Source organism: Monodelphis domestica, chromosome 4, assembly GCF_027887165.1.
Source record: "Monodelphis domestica isolate mMonDom1 chromosome 4, mMonDom1.pri, whole genome shotgun sequence".
In the NCBI taxonomy this organism is placed as follows: Eukaryota; Metazoa; Chordata; class Mammalia; order Didelphimorphia; family Didelphidae; genus Monodelphis; species Monodelphis domestica.
Genome location: NC_077230.1, coordinates 377,058,726 through 377,075,976, shown reverse-complemented (window position 1 = coordinate 377,075,976; position 17,251 = coordinate 377,058,726). Strand labels below are relative to the sequence as shown.

Below are 17,251 nucleotides of genomic sequence, written 5' to 3'. Positions count from 1 at the left end.
TTCATAGATTGTCCCTAAACTAATCTTTCCAACTTTATGATGTATTACATCTTTCATCACTATCCAGCCAAACTCACTTTCTTATTGTTCCCCTTTCTAGGTCTTTTCAGTGGCTATTCCCCATGGTTGGGATGCACTCTTCTTCACTTCTACCCCTTAGAATTCTTTTATTTTCTCCAAAACTATTCGAGTAGCAAGGTGATTTCAGAAAAACCTGGAAAGACTTACATGAACTGATGCAAAGTGAAGAAGAGCAGAACCAGAAGAATATTGTACACAGAGACAGCAATATTTTTTTGAGGAAAATTATGAATGATATGGGGGGCAGCTGGGTGGCTCAGTGGATTGAGAGTCAGGCCTAGAGAGAAGAGGTCCTGGGTTCAAATTTGACCTCAGACACTTCCTGGCTCTGTGACCTGGGCAAGTCACTTAACCCCCATTGCCTAGTCCTTACCACTCTTCTGCCTTGGAACCAATACATAGTATTGATACCAAGATGGAAGGTGACGATTTAAAAAATAAAACAATTAAATGAAATGTCAAATTATTTTTGCATGCAATTGGGGAAAATAAAATATTAGAAACAAAAATAAATACTGTTCTTGTGACCACTTCTACATAAAGCCTTTTCTGATCTCTCTAGATACTAGTATTCCCTTCCTTTTCCTCCACCATTTATCTTATATTTTTTGGTGAATATCCTGTATATCCCTAGATATGCAAATGTCACCTCCTTGTTAGAATGTAAGCTCTTTGAGGCAAGAACTGTTTGATTTTTGCCTTTGTTTACCCTAGAACCTAGCACTGTGTCTGGCACAGTGCTAGATATCTAAAAAAATCATTTGTTTGTTGACTTTCTCACTCTGTGCCAAGGAAGAGGACTCGGTGATGGCAATGAGGTGGAGCATGCATACATTTGTTTTTTTGGAATGTATCTTCTATGTGATTGGTATACCAGCAAGCAAAAGTAATATTCATGCCAGTCAAAACTTATTGTATTTTGAGAAAAGGTTCCTGCTATACTCATTCTAACCAAGAGATGGCATCAGGGAAGTTTCTTCTGAGCTGCCTGCTAGTGAATTAGTGAATGCTAAGGAATTTGGCTGGTCTGACCTTCCTTCCTTCCTTCCTTCCTTCCTTCCTTCCTTCCTTCCTTCCTTCCTTCCTTCCTTCCTTCCTTCCTTCCTTCCTTCCTTCCTTCCTTCCTTCCTTCCTTCCTTCCTTCCTTCCTTCCTTCCTTCCTTCCTTCCTTCCTTCCTTCCTTCCTTCCTTCCTTCCTTCCTTCCTTCCTTCCTTCCTTCCTTCCTTCCTTCCTTCCTTCCTTCCTTCCTTCCTTCCTTCCTTCCTTCCTTCCTTCCTTCCTTCCTTCCTTCCTTCCTTCCTTCCTTCCTTCCTTCCTTCCTTCCTTCCTTCCTTCCTTCCTTCCTTCCTTCCTTCCTTCCTTCCTTCCTTCCTTCCTCCCTCCCTCCCTCCCTCCCTCCCTCCCTCCCTCCCTCCCTCCCTCCCTCCCTCCCTCCCTCCCTCCCTCCCTCCCTCCCTCCCTTCCTTCCTTCCTTCCTTCCTTCTTTCCTTCCTTCCTTCCTTCGAAGATTAAGGGCTTCTATTCTAGCAAGGCTGTGGAGTGTCCGTCCAATGCACCCCAGTTTGCAAGGTCTCTGGGAAACCATAGCTTAGGAATTGCCACACATATAGCCTGTTCCCTAGTGTGAGAAAAGCAAATATTGTATGTTCTTCCAAGAAAATTACACATGAAGGAGTTCTGTGAGAAGAACATACAGTATTCTGTACAAAGCTGGGTCATATGTTGACATGTTAAATTGACGTGTTAAATTGCCACCTATAGAAAACTGTTCAAAGCCACCTAAGTAATCTAAATCCTTTGTTTCTACCTTGTTAATCATTGACTTCCATTGTGAGTGATCTAATCCCTCTGCCTGATCCAACAATTTATAAATAGCTACTTGAAATCAATAAACTTTGTCACTGATTTGCAAGAGATTTCTGCTTCTGCTTTCAGTTCGACCCTCTGTAATCCCAGAATCATTTCTCTCATCCCAGTTAGAGGACCCATGCATAATTTGTAGAGCTGGCTATTACAGATCCTCATAACAAGGTAGGTATTATTTTTTTTACCTCCATTTTACAGTTTAGGAAGTTAAGACCCAGGATCTCACAGTTAGTAAGTTTCTGAGGTTAGCTTGAACCCAGGTGTTCCAGACTCCAGGATGTACTCTACCACCAGCTTCCTATGAAGACCATTAGGAATTAGTCAGTTCATTTCCTTCCTTTTACAGAAGGAAGGGAAGCATAGTGAGTTGAATTGATTTGCCCATGATCACATAATTTATAAACAGAAGAACTGGGATTTGACCTTGGGTCCTCTGGCTAAACCAGCTTCTCTTGTCTTGTCTGGTCCCTATCCAGTGGTATGGAATATCTTCTACAACAACCTCCACACATGGTTATAGAGCTTTCACTTAACACTTCCCATGATGGAGAACTTGCACAGCTTTTGGACAGCTCTTGAAGAGAGGAAATTTTTCTTTATGTCAAGATGAAGCCTTTCTTCTCCTCCCCTCTTCTTCCTCCCCCTCTTCCCTCTCCTCCTCCTTCCCTTCCTCCTCCTTCATTGTATTAAAATGAAAAAAAAAAATGCAAATCAATGCACATGGTTCTCTCTAAATAATCTTCCTAATATACACAAGACCATACAACCTATAACAACGAGATGGTAAGAAAAATGTCCTTGAACATTGCAGGTGGGGCATAATTATCATCCTCAAAAGTCAGAACCATGTAAAAAACAGGATTCAGGTGCTTGAATCCATAGGTCTTGAGGACATTACAAGTGCCATAGTAGCTTAATTAATGCTATTGACTGACAGACCGACTAGTTTCCTCATGTATAATAGAAAGGGATTTCATTAGATGGTCTTCAAGATCTCTTCCACACTGACTTTGTCTCATGCAGTTATAAATGCAACTTCAAATTTCACAAAAGGACAAAACAAAAAACAAAGCTTCCACTGAGCCACTTAGCTGCTCCTTCCACATGACAAAATGTATCTTTTAAAAACGAAAACCACTGTCCTCCCCAGAACATTGAAAAAGTCTGAAAATCTGTACAATATGTAACACCTGCGTGTCTACCCTCTCCATGAGGTGGTGGGTTGGGGGTGTTTTCTTCTATCTCTTCATTGTAGTCATGCTTGACCTTTATAATTTTGTTAATCTGCTTTTGATTTTTGATATGTAGTTATTTTTCCCATTTCCATTATTTCCTGTGTATTTTGTTTTCTTGACTCTCTTTATATCACTGTGCATCCATTCATATAGATCTTTCCACTCTTCTCTGTATTCATCATACACATTACTTTTTTCCCAGTGCATTAATATTCCATTGCATCCATGGATCATTATTTGTTTAGCTATTTCCCAAAAGATGGGCATTTACTTTGTTCCAATTCTAAACTGTCAAGAAAATGTTGCTATCAATATTTTGATGTATATGGGAATTTTCTTCTTAATGATGGCTTCTTTGGGGAATAAGCCCAGCAATGAACTTTCTGGTTCAAAGAGTATGGAAGTTTTAGTCACTTTATTTGCATAATTTCAAATTTCTTTCCAAAATGGTTCTACTCTTTGGGGTCTCTAACTTAGAAGCCAATCCTAAAACTTGGGGTTCATTAGATCTTACAAGGTTACAAGTTTGGGATTTCTAGATTCTGTATTGACACTATGAAGACTACATCTCCATAGCTGTGAGAGGTGTATGATCTGCTTCTTTTCCATTTTGAATGATATGATCTTTAATATTAAGGTGGTATATCATTTTAGAATATGTTGTGGAAATGGTATAAGGTAAACGATGGAAAAGGAAATGACAAACCACTCCAATATTTTTGCCAAGGAAATCCTAAATGGGATCACAAAGTCAGATGTGACTAAAATGACTGAACAACAATTTGTCTAAGCCTAAATTTTCCAGACTGATTCCTAGTTTTCCCTGTTGTTTTTTTAATCAAATAAGGATTTTCTCCTAGGTAATTTATATTTTCCACTTTATCAAACATTGGATTATAGAGTTCTATTATTTCTGATTCTTTCCTGTTTAGTCTGTTCCTTTGATCTAATTCTATTATTTAAGACAATACCAGATGGTTTTTATGACTGTGCCTTTATAATATAGTTTTAATTTTGGTGTGCTACTTTTACTTCATCTCTACCTCTTTCCATCATTTCATTTGATATTCAAGACCTTTTGTTTTCCCAAATGAATTTTATTATTTTGTCAAGTTCTGAAAAGTATCCCCTTGGTAGTTTAATTGACCCAGCATTAAAGGTGTAAATTAACCTTGGAAGTATTGTCATTTTTATTATATTTACATGGTCTAGCCATGAGCACCAAACATTCCTCCAACCATTTAAACTGTTCTTTATTTCTTTAAGGAACGCTTTGTAATTGACTCTATAGACTTTTTTTGGTGTTTGGTAGATTGATCTCCAGATACTTTATGCATTTTGTAGTTACTTGGAATGAGATTTCCCTTTCTACTTTTGCTTCTTGAGTTTGTTATGATTATACAGACACACTGTTGTTTTTTGATGCTTTATTTTGTGGCCAGCAACTTTGCTGAAGCTATCAATTGTCTTGATTATGTCTTTACTGATTAGAATTTTCCAAGTATACCATTATATCATCAGAAAATGGAGAATTTTAGCTCCTTTTTACTTATCTTAATGCCTTTAATTTCTTTCTCTTGTCTTATTACTTTTGCTAGCATTGTCAGAACTATATCAAATAATAGTGGGGAGAATGGATATCCTTACTTCATTCCCATATTTATTGGAAAGAGTTCTAGTGTATTCCCATTGCATATGATGTTTACTTTTGGTTTTAGGTAGATGCTTTTTATAATATTAAAAAAAAAGACCCTCCATGCTTATACTTTGTGGAGGTTTTAGCATACAGGAGTTTATGTTTTGTCAAAGGCTTTTTCTGCATCAATTGAGATGATCATGTGGTTTTTGATGTTTTGATGTGATTAAAGATGCCCATTATCATCACTATTATTTAATATTGTACTAGAAATGCTAGCTTTAGCAGTTAGAGAAGAAAAAGAAATAGAAGGAATTAAAGCAGGCAATAAGGAAATTAAACTATCATTCTTTGTGGATGAGATGTTGGTATACTTAGAGAATCCTAGAAAATCAATTTAAAAACTAGTTGAAATTATGAATAACTTTAGCAAAGTTGCAGGGTATAAAATAAACCCACATAAATTATCATCATTTCTATATATTTCCAACAAAGCCCAGCAGCAAGGGTTAGAAAGAGAAACTCCATTTAAAATCACTCCAGACAATATAAAATACTTAGTAATCTATCTGCCAAGACAAACATAGGAATTATATGAACACATTTACCAAACACTTTTCACACAAATAAAGTTAGATCTAAACAACTGGAAAAACTTTAATTGCTCATGGATAGGCCAGACTAGTATAATAAAAATGACAATCCTATATAAATTAATTTACATATTCAGTGCCATGCCAAACTACTAAAAAACTATTTTATAGAACTAGAAAAAGTAATAACAAAATTAATTTGGAAGAACAAAAGATCAAGACTATCAAGGGAAATAATGGGAAAAAAGTGAAGGATGGTGGCCTAGGGGTACCAAACTGTACTATAAAGCAATAATCATCAAAACAATCTGATACTGGCTAAGAAATAGAAGGGTGGATCAATGGAACAGATTAGGGAAAAATTATTTCAGCAACCTAGTGTTTGATAAATCCAAAGATCCCAGCTTTTGGGTTAAGAACTCAACAAAAAACATTGGAAAACAGTATGGCAAAAATTAGGTTTAATCAATATCTCACACCTTTTACCAAGATAAGGTCAAAATGGGTATGTGATTTAAACAAAGAGTGATATTATAGATATTATAAGTAAATTAGGGGAATGTAGAATAGTTTACCTGACAGATCTATGGTGAATTTATGATCAAATAAGAGATAGAGAACATTATAAGATGTAAATAGATAATTTTGATTTTATTAAATTAAAAAGTTTTGTACAAGCAAATCCAATGCAACCAAGATTAGAAGGGAAATAACAAATTGGGAAAAAAATTTATAACATGTTTCTCTGGCAAAGGTCTCATTTCTCAAATAAAAAAGAACTAAGTCAAATTTATAAGAATTCAAGTCATTCCTCAACTGATAAATGGTCAAAGGATATGAATAGTAGTTTTCAGATGATGAAGTCAAAGCTATCAATAATCATATGAAAAAAATGTTCTAAATCCCTCTTGATTAAAGAAATGCAAATTAAAATAATTCTGAGGTACCACCTCTCACCTTTCAGATTGGCCATTAAATTAAAGGAAAATGATAAATATTGGAGGGAGATTGGACACTAATGCATTGCTGATAGAGTTCTAAACTGATCCAGCCATTCTGTAGGGGAACTTGGAATTATGCCTAAATGGCTAAAAGGAATGCATACCCTTTGATCTAGTAATACCATAGTAGGTCTGTATTCCAAAGAGATTGATCATGATTAAATATGTTGATTCTTTTCCTAATGTCAAGGTATAAATCACGCTTGATTATAATGAATGAGTTCTTGGATAAATCACTATAGTCTGTTTGATGGGATTTTATTTAAAGGTTTTGAGTCAATATTCATTAATGGTATTAATTTTTAGTTTTTTCTTACTGGGCTTTATATTTTCCTATTTTTGGTATTGAGATTCTATTTGTCTTATAAAGTGATTCTGGTAGGATGCTTTATTTCTCAATTTTTGAGAATAATTTGTGAAGTATGGATACTAATTGTTCTTTAAAAATTTGATATAATTCTCCTTTGAATACACCAGGACCAGGAATGTTTTCCTTTGGCAGTTCCTTTATAGCTAGATCTATTTCCTTTTCTAAGATAGGTTTAATTAATATCTCTATCTGATCATCTTGTGGTTTGGATATTTTATATTGCCAAAGGCATTCTTTTATTTCTTTTGTGTTCTTGGTTTTGTTAGCATATAAGTGCATAATATATTCTGATTATTCTTTTTATTTCTTCTTGTTTTGTTGTGATTTTACCTTGTTCATTTGCTATTTCATTAATTTGATTTTTTGTTTTCATCTTTTTAATCAGATTAGCTAAGGGCTTATCAATTTTATTAGTTTTTTCAAAGAACCAGATTTTAATTTCATTTATCATTTCTATGTGTTTTGTTTCTAATTTATTTATTTATTCTCTAATTTTTAATATCTTGTCTTTTGTGCTTTTTGGTTTATTTTGTGGTGTTTGAATTGTTACATATTCAATTCATTATTCCTTTCTTTTTCTATGTTGTTAATTAATGTTTTTAAGGTTATAATTTTTCCACTGAGGATTGTTTTTACTGTATCCTAGGAATGTTGATATGTTGTTTCATAATTATAACTTTCTCTTACATAGTTATTAACTGTTTTTATGATTTCTTCTTCAATCCACCAATTATTTAAGATTTCCTTGTTAGGTTTTCTTATGGGTTTGTATCTTTTTTTGTTTGTAGTCCCTTGAATGTATTGCTATTTTTATTGAAATATGCTCTATAAAGGATGTATCAGCACTTCTACACTTTGTATACTTGTTTGTAATATTTCTGTGCCCTAGTACATGATCAATTTTTTAAAAGTTTCATGTAGTGCTGAGAATATGCATATTCTTTTATAGTTCTGTCAAGAAGATGCTGTAAGTCTTTTAACTCTACTTTCTCCAGAAAACTAGTTTATTTAGTTCCAAAATTTGTTTGTTTATTTTTTAGTTAGGTTCATCCGAAATTGAGGATAATGAAGTTTTCTGTTACTACATCTTCCTAAAATTACATGTTTCTCTTACAAATTTGGTTACAAAGGCATTCAGAGCATATAAGTTTATTACTGATATTGCTTTGTTGTCTATGGGTTCTTTCAGCATAATGGAGTTTTCTTTTTATTCTTTTGAAACCTTTACTTTCTGACTTAGTATCAGTTCTGAGATAGAAAAGCAGGAAAGTCTAGGCAGTTTGGGGTTAAGTGATTTGTTCAGTTACTCAGCTAGGAGATCAAATTTGAACCCAGGGCTTCCCATCTCTAGTGCTACCTAATTGCCCCTCTAACATAGTTTTCTTGTTTATCCCTTTTTATCTTTTTGAATGTTTGTTTTTGTTTGGTCAGATAGCATGATTGCAACTCCTGTAATTTGGATTCCATTTGATGAAATAGATTTCCCTCCATGCACTGTTTTAAATTGTGTTTTTAAATGTGTTTATATCTATTTTAAAATATGTTTCTTGTAAGAAATAGTTTGTAGGGTTGGTTTTGTTTTCTTATTTAGTCTGTCATGTTTTTCATCTTATTGTATTACTTAAACCATTCACATTTAAAGTTGATAGGTAGTGTTATATTTTCCTCCATCTCTCTCTAATATTGCATTTTTCAATAATCTTTTTCCTTCTCCTCTTCTGTCGAAAACATAGTATTGTACTCCTGGATTCCTTCAGTTACATTGCCTTAATCTTTTTTAAGGTTTCTTCCTACTGCCTCTCTTTCCTTTACCATAATCTCATCTTCTCCTTATTTATCCCTTTCCCTCAGAAATTTTGCAGCATTTAAGATAAAACATTTCTTCTATTATTAATGATTTAGAGAATTATTTCATGTGATTTTTTTATACAGTATTGATTCTAAGATGGAAGCTAAGTGTTTAAAAAAAAAAGGCCTGCTTTAGTCTCAACCTCGTCTCTTTGGCCATTTTCTCTCTCTGCATTCTTGGCAGGTCTTTTAGATTCCTCACTGACAGAGTCCAGTGTAGAAGCGAGGCCTTGGGTCCTTTTCACTGAGCCCATTTGCTAACTGTATGACCCTGTGCAGGTCATTTAATCTCTGTCTATCTTATCTTCCTCATCTGTAAAATGGGGCTATTAATAGCACTTACCTCTCCAGGGATGATCAAATGGGATAATACTCATAGAATGCTTTGTAAAACCTTTTGTTGTTGTTCAGTCATTTCAATAGTTTCAGATTTTTCATGATACCATTTGGAATTTTCTTGGTAGGGACACTGGAGTAGTTGGCCATTTTCTTCTCCAGCTCATTTGACAGACAAAGAAACTGAGGCTAACAAAGTAAAGTGACTTGCCCAGGGTCACAAAGCTAGGAAATGTTTGAGGCCAGATTTGAACTGGGGAGCTCCTGACTCCAGGCCCCATACTCTATCCACTGAGTCACCTCACTGCCCTTAGAGTCCTTTTTAACAAAAATTCACATTTTCCTTTTTATTGGTAAATTGGAGCATTCTTTCATAGGGTGGTTAAAGATTTACAATTTTTCTTTTCCTAACTGTATTATGTGAGCTTTGACTTCTTATCTTTAGGAAGTGAACTTTTCCTTTTAAAAGATGTTTTAGTAATTTTTTTGTGGTTTTATATCCTTGTTACTTCCCAGCCTCCCTCTCTCCCCTCTCTTCTGCTCATGGAACCTTTCCTTATAGCAAAGAAAAGCAGCCAAGTAAGACAGATTATTTCACCAAAAGCATCTGACAGTGTATGCAAAATTCTAGCAGTGTATGCAAAATTCTATATGTAGAATCTACCACCTCTCCACCAAAAGAAGGGGGGTATATTTCATCATCAGCTTTTGGGAATCAAAATTGGTCATTGCATTTAATCTGCATTTTAGCATCTTCATTTGCATTAATTTAGTCATGTATATTTTTATATTCCTTTCATCTCCACTGCATTGCTTTGATGAGTCATCCAGATTTTCTCTGAATTCTTCATATTCACCATTTCCTACCCTGTGATAATATTCCATTGTATTCATGTATAACACTTTATTCAACCATTCTCCAAGGGGTGGGCACAGGCATTATATTTAGTTTTCTGCTACTACCAAAGAGCTGCTGTTATGAATATTTACAAATAAATGCTTTTTGATATATGGGTCTTTTCTTCTTTGTCTTAAGTCACTGTGGGATATTTGTGGATATGAACTGTTCAGTGACTTTTCTCACATAATTCCCAATTGATTTTCAGAATATTTGAACCAATTCACAGCTTCAATAGTGTATCCTTGTGCCTGCCTTCCCACAGCCCCTCCAGCATTGACTATTTCTGTCACCAATTAACTTTGCCAATTTGATGGCTCTGACATGAAAGCATAGAATTATTTAATCTGCATTTCTTTCATCATTTCTGACTTGAAGCACTTTTATATGGTTGTTGACAGTTCCTTTAATTTTTCTAAACTTTATTGGAAACTTAACCTTTTTAAGGTTAGGGAAGACTTACTGACTGATCTTGTTTGACAATGTCAAACCTCTTTTGATCTCTTGCCAGCAATGGTATTAACTACCCCTCACACTACAGCAGACCTCTTAACCTCCTACTTCACCTAGAAGACTAACTAGCGAGGTAGCGCAGTAGATAGAATGCCATAACTGGATTTGAGAAGATCTGGGTTCAAATGTGAATTCAGATACTTTTTTTTAAAACCCTTACCTTCCAAGTCAATACTAAGTATTGGTTCTAAGACAGAAGAGTGGTAAGGGCTAGGCAATGGGGGTTAAGTGACTTGCCCAAGGTCACACAGCTGGGAAGTATCTGAGGTCAGATTTGAACCCAGGACCTCAGTCACCTTTTTAAAAAATTTAATTTTATTTAGTCAATTTAGAACATTATTCCTTAGTACAAGAATCATATTCTATTCTTCCCTCCCCTCTCCCCGCCCTTCACATAGCCAAGGCACAATTCTACTGGGTATTACATGTGTCCTTGATCAGAACCTATTTCCATGTTGTTGATGTTTGCACTAGGATGATCATTTAGAATCTATATCCCCAGCCATATCCTCCCTCAACCCAGGCAGTTGTTTTTCTTCTGTGTTCTTTCTGGTAGATCCCTCTGGGTTGTTCAGGATCACCCTCAGACACTTCTTGTGCAAATCACTTAATCTCAATTACCTAGCTCTTACCACTCTTCTGTTTTAGAATTGATACTAAGACAGAAAGTAAGGATTTTTTAAAAAAGAAAATTGAATTAATCAGATTCCCTTGTTTCCATCCTCTGTTCCTCAAAACTAAATACTATTAGCCTTTCTTCTCCTTTCTAATGTAAAAGAAAAAGAGACATCTACTTTTGTCATTAAGTCTAATCCCTCTAATAATAATGATTCATATTTAAAGAACTTAAAGATTTGAAAAGCAATTTACAAGTGTTATTTCATTTGATACACAACAGCTACAGGAGGTAAGCACTATTATCCCTATTTTGTAGATAGAGAAACTGAAGCAGACAGGTTAAGTGTCTTGCCCAGGGTCACACAGCTTATAAAAAGTCTGATGTCAAATTTGAATTCAGGTATTTTTTTTTAACCCCTTACCTTCCATCTTGGAATTAATACTGTGTATTGGTTCCAAGGCAGAAGAGTGGTAAAGGCTAGGCAATGGAGGTTAAATGACTTGCCCAGGGTACACAGCTAGGAAGTATCTGAAGCTAGATTTGAACTCGGGACTCTCATCTTTAGGCCTGGCTTTCTATCCACTGAGCCAACAAATTCCTTCCAGAACTCAGATCTTCTTGACTCTACACTTAGTGCTCTTTCCACTGTGCCACCTAGTTGCCTCCTGCAGTCTATGCTCTTGATCTTTCCCTCTCCTACCTCCTTCTAGAATTTGCTCAAGGGAATCTCTCTCTCTCTCTCTTTCTCTCTCTCTCTCTCTCTCTCTCTCTCTCTCTCTCTCTCTCTCTCTCTCTCTCCCTCTCTTTCTCTCTCTCTCCCTCTCTCTCCTCTCTCTCTCTCTCTCCCTCTCTCCCTCCCTCTCTCTCCCTCTCTCTTTCTCTCTCTCTCTCTCTCTCTCTCTCTCTCTCTCTCTTCTTCTCTCTCTGTCTCTCTGTCTCTCTGTCTCTCTGTCTCTGTCTCTCTCTCTCTCTCTCTCTCTCTCTCATGCATTTCAATCTATCTTTCACCATCTCCCCCCTCAACTGCCTTAGTTCTCCTTAATTCTATATCACCATCACTAACTATTCAAGTCTGTTCAGACTACCTCTTTTTTCCCTTCCTCTGCTAAGCTTCTGGAAAAGTCATTTACAATTAGAAATTAGATTAAAGGCAATGACTAATCTTGGTTTCAGACAACTGATGGTGAAACTCACCTCTTGGTAGAGGTGGTAGACTATAGGCACAGCGCTGCGGAAGCCAGCAGACATGATTGATCATTGTAACAGATGGTTTTTCTTAATTTCTTTTCTTTCTTTCTAGGCAAAGTTCTATGGGGGTGTTGATAGTAATTGGGAAGTGCCAGTGGTGTGAAAAACAAAAAAGCATCAGTAAAACATTTTTAAAAAATGATCTAAACCTAATGGTAGTAATTTCTTGCCACCCTCTCAACCTTGCCTTTGAGCTTACACGCAAATCATTTTACTGAAACTGCTCTCTCCAAGATCATTCATGTCACCATCAAATCTAGTGACCTTTCCCCAGTCCTTAATCTCCTTAACTGTTCTATGGATTTTTAAACCTGTTGATCACCCCTTCAGAATGCATCCTCTTTCTTTCCCTGGCTTCAGAAACATCTCCTCATTCTCCTTCTCCCTCCAATGAGTCCTCTATCCAATCCCCCTCGGTGGAGGTGGTTGCCTAAGCTCTGTCCTCTTCTCTTTCCTCCTCCCTCTCTCCTCTCTTCCTTGGAGGTCTCATAACTTCTCATAGCTTCAACTACCCCCTCTGTCGGGATGACTCTCAAATCTCGATTTCTAGTGCTGACCTCACTTCTTAGCTCTAGGCCCCCATCTCCTACTGCCTTCAGCCATCCTTATGGAGTCTGCTCTAGCCAAAATGAAAAGCTCTATGGTCCTGATGCATATTCTGTAGGCTCACCACCTCCTTGTTTTTGCACACACTGCACCCTATGCTAAGAATGTCCTCCTTTCACTCTTTTTAACTGTTGAATTCTTATTTCATCCTGGAAGTGATAGGGAGTAATTAAAATTTACTGAATATGGGGCTAACAAGAAGGTTGATCATAGATTTAGTGCTGCAAGAGGCTTAAAACACCATCTAATTTAAGTCTTTTATTTTTCCGATGAAGAAAATGGAGCGTAGGAAAGTTTTTTGGCCCAAAGTCATACAAATAGGAAGGGTCACATTTAAGGTTTAACTCCAAATATAGGGCTCCTTCTGCAAGCTGAGTTCTTTTGCTTGTGTTTCTTTGTAATTAAAATGGGGGTAGCAATCGTTGTGCCAGCCACCTGTCAGGGTCTGTGACTTGGATTAAAGGAGTATCACAAAAGAATTAAATTACCCAGTTGATGCCAAAAGCAATAGGCCCTTTCATGTGATCTATTTAAGGGAAGATCTCAAGGCTTAACTGGAAATACACAAGAGAGTGAGAGGAAGAGTTAACCAGGGCAGAGTATGAAGCAGTCTGTATTGAAACTGGGACTGCAGACTCTGAGGTTAGCCAGGAAGGGGCTGGGAATGGATATAGTCAGAGATGCTATTTGGTGCTCAAAGCCTGTAGCTCTGTGGCTCAATGAGAGGCTACTGCTAGGACTCAGTGGATGGACATATACAGTGTCCCTTTCTGAGACTCTTGGACCTTCAGGGCAGCTCCCTCAGCTCTGGGGCAATGAGTGGGTCAGAGAGGGGATGATCAGGTGCGTCTGAAGAGCTTCCTAGCCCTGAGAACACAGGTAAGGAGACTTGATATCACTTAGGAAGCTGGAAGGTTTTTTAAAACATTCACTAAAAAATTTAGAGGTTGAAATTCTCTATCTCCAGTCCCTCCCCTGCCCATTGAGAAGGCAAGAAATATAATATGTGAAGTCATGCAAAACATATTTCCATATTAGTTATATTGCAAAAAAAGATAACTAAACAAAACAAGAAAAATAATGGAAAGAAAATGCTTGAATATTCATTCAGAGTTTATCAGTTCTCTCTCTGGAAGTGGGGAGCATTTTTCATCTTGAGACAAAACTAGAAGTTTCTAGCCCAGAATAGAAGGTTCCAGATGTGAAGGCTTTCAGAAAAGGAGCTTCAAAGAGGAGGCAGAGCATGGCTAAAAACTAGATTGCTTGTTGAACAGAAAGACTGGATCACAGAAATCTCTATCTATCTCTCTGTCTGCCTATCTGCCTGCCTGTCTATCCATCTCTATCTCTGTCTCTGTCTCTGTCTCTCTTTCTTTGTCTCTGTCTCTTTCTGTCTCTGTCTCTCTCTGCCTGTCTATCTATCCATCTGTCTATCCATCTATCTGTCTATCTCTCTGTCTATCTGTCTGTTGACAAACCACCCATCCATCTATCCATCCATCTATCCATCCATCCATCTATCCATTCATACATCTATCCATCTTTCTAACTATCTATCATCCATCCATCTATCTATCTATCTATCTATCTATCTATCTATCTATCTATCCATCCATCCATCCATCCATCCATCCATCCATTTCTCTCTCTATCCACCCATCCATCCATCCATCCACCCATCCATTCATTTCTCTCTCTCTCTCTTTCCACCCACCCATCCATCCATCCATCCATCCATCCATCCATCCATCCATTTCTCTCTCTATCCACCCACCCATCCATCCATCCATCCACCCATCCATTCATTTCTCTCTCTCTCTCTTTCCACCCACCCACCCATCCATCCATCCATCCATCCATCCATCCATCTATCTGCCTATCTCTCTATCTGTCTGTCTGACCTATGTGAAGGTATTTTTATTGAAGTCCTCTAATCCAAGCCCTGCCTGAAGTCTCCTCTACAATGTCCTTGACAACTGGACAAGTGATGGGAAGCTTGTTCCCAACAAGACATCCCCATTCTATTATTGGGCAGCTCTCACTGGTAGAAAATTCTAGGTGTGATATAGTAAAATAGATCTTAGACTCCAGAGACCTTAGTTCAAGTCCCAGTTCTAACACTCACTGAGTTCCTTTTCTGTAATATGAGATGGTTTGATTACATGACCTCTGAAGTCCCTTCACATTTGAAATTTAAGTTCTTTCTCATATTGGGCCCAAATCTGCCATCACATAACTTTAATTCATTGGTCCTACCTCTGTTGCTGTCACACACTCTGTGTGGTCTTTGCTGAGGATAAACTGCTACCACTGAAGCTTTAAGCACTGCGTTCATGAAGCCCCAGGTCAAGGAGGCAAGCAATAGGTGATGGCATAGATTTCTGTTGTTGTTCAGTCATTTTTAGTTGTGTCTGACTTTGTGACCCCATTTGGGATTTTCTTGGCAAAGATACTGAAGTGCCATTTCCTTCTCCAGCTCACTTTAACAGATGAGGGAACTTAGGCAAATAGGGTTAAGTGACTTGCCTAGGATCACACAGTTAGGACCTGTCTGAGGCCAGAGTTTGAACCCAAGACCTCCCATCTCTAGGCCTGGCTCTCTATCCACTGAGTCACCTATCTGTCCCTGTCTTAGTATTCATTCCAAGACAGAAGAGTAGCAAGGGCTAGGAAGTTGGGGTTAAGTGACTTGCCCAGGGTCACACAACTAAGAAGTGTCTGAGGTCAGATTTGAACCCAGGAGCTCCTGACCCCAGATAATGATAGAGATAGAGAGACCGTTAGGTGGAGAGCAACCAAATAGATAAATAGGGAACTCAATAAGCAAACATACAGGGTATTTATTTAGTGCTTAGTCTATCCTAGGCCTAATAGGGCTAAGGCAGGAATTAAATTAATGGGAATTGGGGATACATCTGGAGGTTTTCCCAGAGGGTAAGCAGGGTGTACTCAAGTGAGCCAATTTGTCTTGTCTGTGAAATATTAAGCCCTTATCTTCTATCCTAGAATTGAAATTAAGGCAGAAGAGAGATAAGGACCAGGTAGTTGAGGTTAAGTGACCTGCCCAGGGTCACATAGCGAAGGAAATATCTGTGGCTAGATTTGAACCCAAGTCTGATTCCAAGCCTGATGCCCTATCAGACTAACTAGTTGCCCCTTGACTTTACATTTTAAACTTGAGACTGAGTTGAGAGGAACCCATGCCAAGGCTCTGGGAGGCAGGACCCAGAAGAGTTCCTGGGGATTGATGACTACCAGTCTGTCTTTCCTCCAGCTGTGCCCAAATATGGGCAACTGTTTCTACATATTGGAAACTGTCTTGTCTTTCAGGCTGCCACAACACCAACCCTTTATGCCTAGGGCCATTTATCCTTTACATGTGCCAGGGTGTGATCCTGAGGACTCAGTGAGATAATGAACTGAAAATCAAAATGCCAGCTCTTATGATCAGCGGTGGTGCATTGCAGTGGTCCTCGTGTCAGCAGAGTGGGAGCAGGACAGGGAGCTCTTTTGCCATTCCATGAGTCCTTTGAAAAGAATTTGAAATGTCTCTAGCATAAAGGAGCAAGCTGGAAGGGGGAGTGGGGAGTGGGGAAGGTTGGTGGGTGGGAGTCTGGAGGATGCAGAAAGGGTTCTCTGAAATCCCAGCTCAGGAGTCCTCAGGTCATTCCTTGGTCTGGGACCAGAGAGCACTTTAGAAAATGAGATCTGGGGGCGAGAAGCAACAGACAAGCTGTACATCCTTTATTAAGTTTCTCAGTCATTGGGCCAAATGGGTGATAAGAAGACAGCTTAGACTTGGCAGGCAAACAGCAGAAAGTTATCTCTCCAGAGGAAAAAAAACAGGACAATCTCGTTTTCTTCCTTTATCGTTATGGCTGGGGAGCAGGAGAAAATTGACAATTATCTATTCTCCTCAAGACCTCTCTTTTCATTTTCATAGAGGCCTTGGGAGGGTGTGTGTGAGTCATGCTTCCAAGAGCTTCAGAGACAGGAGGCAGACTCCAGGAGCCTGAAATCACAGCCAGCTATAGTTATTCCTCTAAATTTATCCCTCCTTTCCCTTTCCACCCTTCAAGGTTCCTCCCTCTACCCCCATTGCTGTCATGTGTCTATACTGGCCACTTCAGGGTTTCATGAGAGAAAATCACTACCTTTGGGAAGTTCTCAGGATGGATGGGGGAAAACAAAGCTGACCCTAGGGAGCTTCTAGGGTTATTGGATGACCCAGGACAAGTGGAAATAAAAATATGCATGAACAGGAACAGTAAGAGAGAACACATAGTCAAGATGCCAGTATTTATTTTGTTCTTGCAGTAGAAGCCTTGCCCATGCTCCTTGTGAGTTTGGTTTATTTTGATTTGCACAGGATGGGAATATAGAATTTTCTCTGGGGCTAG

The 17,251-nt window shown here is 37.9% G+C and overlaps 1 non-coding gene across 1 annotated transcript in view; it reads left to right on the top strand.

Moving 5' to 3' along the window:
* The first annotated feature begins 1,574 nt into the window (after positions 1-1,574).
* LOC100021122 (uncharacterized) overlaps positions 1,575-17,251 on the top strand; it is a 32,893-nt gene continuing 17,216 nt past the window's right edge. The window contains exon 1 of the transcript XR_008911507.1: positions 1,575-2,113. This is a non-coding gene — a transcript (uncharacterized LOC100021122). The remainder of the gene's footprint in view (positions 2,114-17,251) is intronic.